This window comes from Rhipicephalus sanguineus, chromosome 9 (genome assembly GCF_013339695.2).
Source record: "Rhipicephalus sanguineus isolate Rsan-2018 chromosome 9, BIME_Rsan_1.4, whole genome shotgun sequence".
Classification (NCBI taxonomy): Eukaryota; Metazoa; Arthropoda; class Arachnida; order Ixodida; family Ixodidae; genus Rhipicephalus; species Rhipicephalus sanguineus.
The window spans coordinates 80069628-80077807 of NC_051184.2; positions in this window are offsets into that span (position 1 = coordinate 80069628).

Genomic DNA, 8180 nt, shown 5'->3' on the forward strand with positions numbered 1-8180 from the left:
CCAAGAGTGGCTTGGGTTCTGCGCATGCGCCTTGGCGGCCCGCAAGCTCCTTGGTCACCAAGCTTTTTGGGGCCCCAATTGTCAAACTCTCTATTGTGCGCGAAAATGAAGTTCTCGATTACCCCATCCAGTGTAGGCGATCTGTACGTGATCTGTGTGTAGTGTTAGTTGCAGCGCAATGCGCACCTTTAAGTTTTTGTTTTCGGTCAATGCTACTCTAGAAGTTTCATAGCGATAATACAGTAAGTAGCGATAACTTTTAGTTCCCCGTTATCGCCATCATCGTGCATGTGCTACTGCATGTGAGCTGTTTCTCCACTTGCGATGCACATGCGTGACAGCGTAGAGTTCGAAGTGCTCGATCGTGTGTTTTCGCGACGTGCGTTCACGCGATACAAGTCCCGTGAACACATATCGTCTATGTGTCTTCACCTTCTATGTGTAGCGGTGTTGCTAGACATGAAAGTATTTGTTTTTCGCGGTGTGCTTATGCTGTGAAGTGAGCCGTGCAATATGCTGCCAGTGGAGTCTTCACGTGCATCCGCCACCTCCATAGAGAAGGTCTATCAGAATATCATTCGCCGTTGCTTTGAGCACTTCTGAAAATGCTGCCAATATACAGTGCTGCCGTCGCCATGCCTGAGATCACTGGGGTCATGAATGCTGATTTCAAGTGCCTTCATTTCTGTCATCTCGACAATAATGTCAACGGGAAATTACAGATTACACAAATTTCACAACCCGAGGAGCTTATGCAGAAGAACGTATATTGATTTGTTCATGATCAGGCAGATTAGCATATAAATGTGAACTGTAAGCTTCATTTTGATTCTTCATGAATTTGCATTTTCTTAAGCTGTATGCATGTAAGAGAAAAATTAACATTCTAACCCAAGAGGCACGGCAAATTTATGATACGCCGACTGCCAGCAGAATCGTTGGCAAGAAACTTTGCTAACAATTTTCCATAGCTGGCTAACCCCATTCACGTTAATAAAACCGGCAGAACAATAGAAGGGAAGTGAATCCACAGGCTCGATTCCTTGTAATACACCCTAATAAAGCCAAGAGACAACGAAGCCATGGAAAGAAGAGGAGAGAATAGTTGTAGTTTTTCACTGTAATGCAGCAATTATGACATAAATCGAAAGGAAGTAAATTGCTCTCTCCAAGCATTGAATTGCTTATTCCGTACTGATTCTAAATGGTTTATCGCAAATTTCTCAATAGTCTCCAACGTTTTCTGGCAAGAGGGCTCACGGTGTGTCATGGAGACCCACGAGTTATGTGGTGATCCCTGGAGCTCGTCATCCGCCATTTTCACTCATACCAATGGTTGAAACTTGTGGCAATGTTTAACGAGTTTTACCCATTGCACCTCGCACTTAGCGAAAGAAACCAATTCAGCATTCACGACATTGTTCAGGAACATACAGCCTTATTACCAAGCTTTGAAATATGCAAAGTAGATATTAGTTACTCGCTATGGATGCTTCCGAAACTAGAAACAGTATTATCAGTCCAAGGAATATTATCTAAAACAGACAGGTTCGTGACAGCCGCACAGAAAATGCCGCTATTCCAGATGTTCGCCTTGTATTAGCAGTACATCCGCATTTATAGGAACAGTGCGTGTAATGAAAATTTTGCTACTTCAGATTTTGTCCTACCATATTTGGCTCTACAGCATTAATTTAAAATAGGCCGAGTCACATCTTCCATTATTTCAGAACTGCATGCAAGTTATGACGTCATAACATGCGTAGACAATGCGCAAAAATCGATCATTCTTAGCCATTCGCAAGTCGTCCTCGCATTGCTACAAAGCAATAATAAAAATTCTTTACCCTCTATGTTATTGTGTGAGACTGAAATAGCACTCGAATCCAAAAACAATAAATCACATGGTTGCATTTCAATAGATACCGGGACACTGCAACGTTCCTGGTAACATTGCAGGCAATGCAGCTGCTAATCCGGTGCACAATAACGCATAGACAGTAAACAGCGAGTTTTTGTACTGCGTACGCGGCCGCCATCGCGGCTTTGGTGCGTAAGAACGCGAAGTTTCGGGCATTGCGCATGAGTAGAAGTCCTGCGCACGATCTCTATGTGAAACTCCCTATTCTTACATACAAAGCGCCATTAGGGACGCTACCTACCTAGTTCTAGCTCTCGAAGATTAGTTATTCTTTTTCACTTTTTTGCATTATAATATCATCCGTCTGCTCACGAGACAGATATCCAGCCATCTTAGCGGAAAAATAAAAAAACTCACAGGGTCTCTTATGAACCCGCCACAGTCGACTAGTAGGCGAATGCTATCTTTTTCTTCTAAATAGATGTATTCAACCTCCCGCGCCCGCCACCGCAAGCTTTCCGCAGCTAACATGGTTTTGCACTCCCTCTGGTATCGGCCCACCTTTGACCAATCAAGAATGCCATGTGATGACTACAGACCAGATTTGAGGCAAATGCTTATGTTGTATGTTGTTCCTTGTGTTCCAATCACCCCACTTTGATATATGAGCATGTATAAGAGGTTAAAAGGGGTTTTGTAGTGTTTTAAGATGCGAAGCATCTTATGGCGGAGTTGGCGTGGTGGTGGGGGAAGTGGTGTGCTGCGTGACCACCCTAAATGCGTATGCGCGAACCCTCTCCACACGCCCCCTCTCCCACTTCCCCTCTCCCCCTCCCCTCTCTCACTTCCCCCTCGCCCCTTGCTCCTCTCCCACTTTCTCCCTCTCCACTTCCCCTCTTAAACGCGGGCTCGACATGCCGAAACCCTGCTTCGCATCACATGATGGTCCCCTTTAGCGGAGATTGTGTGATTTTTTATAGAGCCCATAAACGCCGGAAAAATGCGGAGTCCAACTTAACAGGCCGCAGGCGCTAACCCTGCGCTTACTGCAAACGCACACATATCCAAAACTCGCCAAGCTTCACGTTTTCTATCCCGACGCGTACCCCAGCGACACGTGCCCCTCGTGCGGACACACGGCGACACTCACACACATGCTCTGGGAGTGTAGAAACGCTCATCCCGGCTCTACCTCACACAAGTGGGAGACGTCTCTCAGAAGCTCGCTTCTCGCCGACCAACAATGGGCTGTCCAGCAGGCCCATGAAGCGGCCGTTAGGTATTCTCTGTCGGTCCCTACGTGGGAGGCGCCCGCTACGCGCTGAGCGCGTCCTGCAGGACGTAAATAAAGTTTTTCCAATCCAATCCCATAAACGCCCATTTGTGGCGTTTTTGCCTAAATGAGTGTGAATGCCTATTTTCAAAAGCGGCGGCTATAGGAACAATATTTAACCTCAAAGTTCGCTTTCCAGTACAGTTTGCGACCGCTGTTCATGTTACCGGGCAACACTGAATGTTCGTAACTCTATGGGGTTAAACCCAGTCCTCTAGTTCATAGAGAACCAAAAACAGCTCGAAGCGCAGGACAAAAGGACAGAAACGCACTGAGCGCTGGTCCGTCTCTCTCCTAGTTTGTCCTGTGCTTCGCGTTGTTTTTCGGTTTCTATTAACATGTAATAACCGGTGTAAATAAGTATTTTAGGCTTTACTTCAACCAACCTCTGGAAAAATACCGGTAGTAGCAGTGAAATGGGACGCGCCGGGCACCATGCGCCGCCACGCTGACATGGCGCGAGCGGTTGGCGAAGGCGCAACAATGGAGTGCCGTCAGGGGAAAGGAGGGTGAGGAGCAAAAGTGCACGTGGCTTCTGTTTTGTTTGTAATTTACTTCTTAAGGTGTTCACTGACAGGGGAGAAATTGACCCTACGCGATTAGACCCGACCAATAGGCGGCATCCCTCCCTTCTGGTGCATTAGAACTCTGACAATCTGTTCGTGTGCTGTTCTTCTCAAACATGCCGAAAAGAAAGAGACCCTGGAGTGTGCTCATTCGACAGGGGTCACTTGACTCGCCATGTTACAGAATAAATAGAGAGATGGGAAAAAAGACGATTGCACGGCTATGTTCAACTGTTGGCTCCTTTGTGCCATCATAAACAATAAAATTTTTTGCTTTCCTGTAGTAGATAAGGTCGCACACGTCTTTCTTTTGAAATTATTTGCATTTAGGTGAACATTTATTGTGCCTTAATTTCCGACGTTGGAGGCCTAAAACGTGTTTTGTCTGCCTAGTTTTGGTGCCTAGAACGCCATTTTCTAGTGCCTAAGAATCCGGCCTCTCGGGATGACGTCACCTTGTGACGTCACAGTGACGCAATGACGACGTCACAATTTTAGACGACCTAGCGACTTCATGATGACGTCATATGGTGACTAGGTTCCGGTAGATCGCGTCCGCGGACGAAACGACGCGCGGAACACCAATTTTCGGCGGCGAATATATTTCAGATCATGTGCAAATTGCCTTAGCATAGGTGCCCCTTGCCACCGCCCATGCCCCTTTCTCAAGTGGTGCAATATTCGGTGGTGGCACGTTCCACCAATCGTTGTGCCTCTTTGTCTCGTGACGTAAGATCGCGCCAGCGCTGTTATCAGCGGGTGCCATATGGACTTGCTAAGGCACGTACACGTGTCGTTCGCTCGGAGGAAGAAGAATGGCACAAGTGAAATGCGCCAACGCGCACAGAAGCACGAATTGCCGCGTAAAAGATGTGAAGCCGCTGCCGCAGAACGCGCAGCCGCAGCCGTTGCCGATGCTTCCACCGCAGCTTCACTGGCTTCCATCTTCAGAGTAGGGGAAGCGCTTTGCATTTTTATAGGCCCATGCTTAAAACCTTCAATAGCGGATATTCATAATGCGTTGTGATCATGGAACACTTGGCGCTTCCACCGTTGCCTGTTACGCGAATTTAGCGCAGTTGCGGTATGGTCTCCTGGCACCTCGATTAAGAGGGCGCATGGAGAGGCTTAGCGCCAGTAGGAACATACAGGCTAAGAAAACAAAGGCATTTCCTTCGACATTCAGCAGCGAATGATAGGCGGACCTTACTGTGAGGCAGCGAATCGAAGAGAACACATAAGCGGAGTCTTGCTACCTTAAAAACTCATCTGGGCGGCTGCTGCAAAAGGAGTACGGCTTCATCAACTATAGTCATGCCGAACCTTGTTCTTTTGCGACATGCATTTCGGAATTCTGAAAAGCGTTCGAAGAAATTGATCGTTGCCGAGGAGCTGCGAGCGTCAAAGTTCTAAAATAAGGTTGCAATGCAATACAATTTGTCACTGTGATTACAAACGCGCGTCTCATATCGAAACGTCGTTTTTCTGCACGAACTGCGAGGATATGCTGCTCCCTATACCACATCACGTGGGCATGCCAGAGCATTGCAACACCATCCCCAATACACGATCCTACAGCGGAGCGATGGGAAGAGCTGCTGGCCAGCGAGAACCTGGAAGATCAGCTGTGCCTGACTTACCGGGCCCGCATAGCGGCTGCTGCAATCGGAGCCCTAAACTGAGCTCACCCCTGCCACCACTCACCCACCGCAAGCCAAGAGCCCCCGACTACTCGGAGCTTCTCCGCAGAAACTCTACTGCAAATAAGTTTCCACCACCACCTGCGGACTCCTACCTTTCAAGCGTTTAATGCTGTGTGCCCTTCCTGGATATGTGGTTGAAATACTGTTTTCTTTTATTGCAATAGCAACTATATGAACACTCGATGCGCATTTTGGCCGTTTCCGTCATGTTCCGTATGAAGTCCAAATCGATAACACCGCCCAGCGCGTCGTGTGCTCTATGTGCGAGCGAAAGCTTCGGAAGGCTGCTGGGCGGGAGTGGCTAAAGCAGAGATGAAACGTGCCAGCCGACTCAGTCGGACGAACGAGCAAGAAGGAAGGAAGGAAGAAAAGGGAAATTCTAAGACAGGAAGGTTACGCAGACACAGAATCGTCTGGCTACCCTACGCTGTGGAATGGGAAAGGGCAGTTGAAAGATGAAGGAGGAGGGAAAGGAAAGATGGAAATGATCAATAAATGCGCTGAAGCGTATGTGGCGGTGACACTGTACAATAGTCAAAGGCGTTCACTCAGGCCCGCAGTCCTTAAAAAGCACCTTAAAAAAATGGCGCAGCTTGCACCAAGTCGCGCAAGGCTGAGTCGCAGCAGAGCTGGTGAACACGTTTCAGCTTCTCTTGTTAACCATCTGTACAGAATGCTTGGACGATTATTGAGCGCATGCCGGTTCATGATGATAGCAGCATCTGCACGAAGAGCGGCCGATGGTCCAGCCGTCGCAACGCATCAGAAAGTGTTCGTCTTTCAGAGGCAAATCAAGGGCAGCAGCATAAGAAATGATAGATATCTCTTTCGGTACCGCAGACCTCGCATGCACTGTCGGTAACTTTTATTAAGTTTTTGTATGCCTTCGTGAAGGCAAACCCCTACGAAGGCCGACAAGGAAGGGAATCTTCACATCGACGAAGTCCGGATGGAGGTCGGAGTTCCAGCACAGTGTTTATTTAGCGGAGTCTCACGTTTCTTATGCTTGGCGTGTTCCACACCGCCAGACAGAGCATACATGCCAGGTGTCGAGCTAGAAGGGGGGCCGATGGGGTGCGGGGAGATCTGCGGCGCTCGGGCAGCAATTGCGAAATTTGTTGAAAAGGGCGCGGTCGGGCGCACTATGTCGACAGAAATAAGATGGCTCCTACCCTCCTACATGCTGTGTCTCACCGCTTGCTTCGCGATGGGGCTACAGACGGCATGAAAACCACAAAGGTGCCTGGAGTGCACGCGTATTCCTTTATGCCAGTGTTCCGTAGAGTTACGCCGGATCAGATCCTAATGGTGTTTGCTGCTAGCCTTGCCTATTTTTTCAGCCTGACCGCTGTGCTCTCATCGTTCTAGTTGGTATGGCTGCTACCCTTGCATCAAGTGATCTTAAAGAGATTAAGACATATGTTTAAAAAGCTAGACGTAGTTTCGCTGAAATGAATGTAGTAGCAACAGATTGGAATGTTACACGAAAGAAGGCTAGCAGCTCACTCTTATACAATGCAAGCAGGCGGTCGCTGGCTTGCATTGGTGGTCGCGGTCGCTGGCTTGCACAGTGGTCGCTGCACCGACCGAACCGACTTTCGTGCTGCCTTTCACTTTATCACAAACCGAGAGGTGACAGCACGTACAAGGCTACAAGCCGCCTGCTGATCGCTGTAAAGATGAGCGCGACCACGCCTGGTCGAGGGAAGTGCCAATCTAGCCAGCCCCCTTGTCATGGGCCTTATGTGCGACCGTAAGGCGGCCGATCCTTTCTCTTCCGCTTCAGCCGCGTTTTGTTTGCAGTGTTCGCACGCTTTCACTCGCACACAGAACATACGACTCGCGGTGCGAGTTTGAAGATTTAGACCTTATGCGGGGACGCCGATGGCTAGGGCAAGAAAATCAGTTTCGTCGAAAGGCCGGAACACAGAATGTGAGAGCAACAAATTGGAATGTTATACGGAGTAGGGCTAGCAGCTAACGCTTTTGGATCCGCTCTCGTGTAACTCTAAAAAACGCTGGTGTTAAGGGAACACGGCCGCTCAAGGGAGGGAAGCGGATTTCGTGCTGTCTGTAGCCTAACGCGAAGCAAGCAGTGAGAGCACAACACGAACAAGCCGTGCACTGATGATGTCTGTCAATATAGCGCGCGGGCCAGCGCTCGCAACCGCACCCTTTCATCAAAGTTCGGAGTTGCTGCTCGACCATCACACACCACCCCTTTCCCCACATACGCCGCCCCATCATTCTCCTTCGCCCGAGGAAAGACTGGTGCGGCGTTTCCTCTCTGCTAGCAGAGCCATCGACGAAAGGCCTGGCACACGGGTCGATGTTATCGCATGTGCCCTTCGTGCGATGGAGATGGCCGGCTTGTTTCATCTCTGCTTCAGCTGCCATATTCCCGAGCGGTGCTACGCTTTTACTCATGCGTAGTGGAACACACAGAGAACGGGCCGATGTTATCGATTTGGACTTTTTACGGAACATGACGGCGACGTAGACAGCGATGGCAAAAACCCGCCGAGAGTGTCCATATTATTGCTGTCGCAATAAAAGTAGATGCAGTTCATAATGCGTCGAAATCCGTGAATATTTCATTGACAGCATGTAATCCTGAGAGTCTAAATAAACTTGAAGGTGAGGTTGAAGACATAAGGAAAGCCATGGACTTCATGAGCAACGAATATCAAATACCCAATTCAGAAAAGAGTAACCTT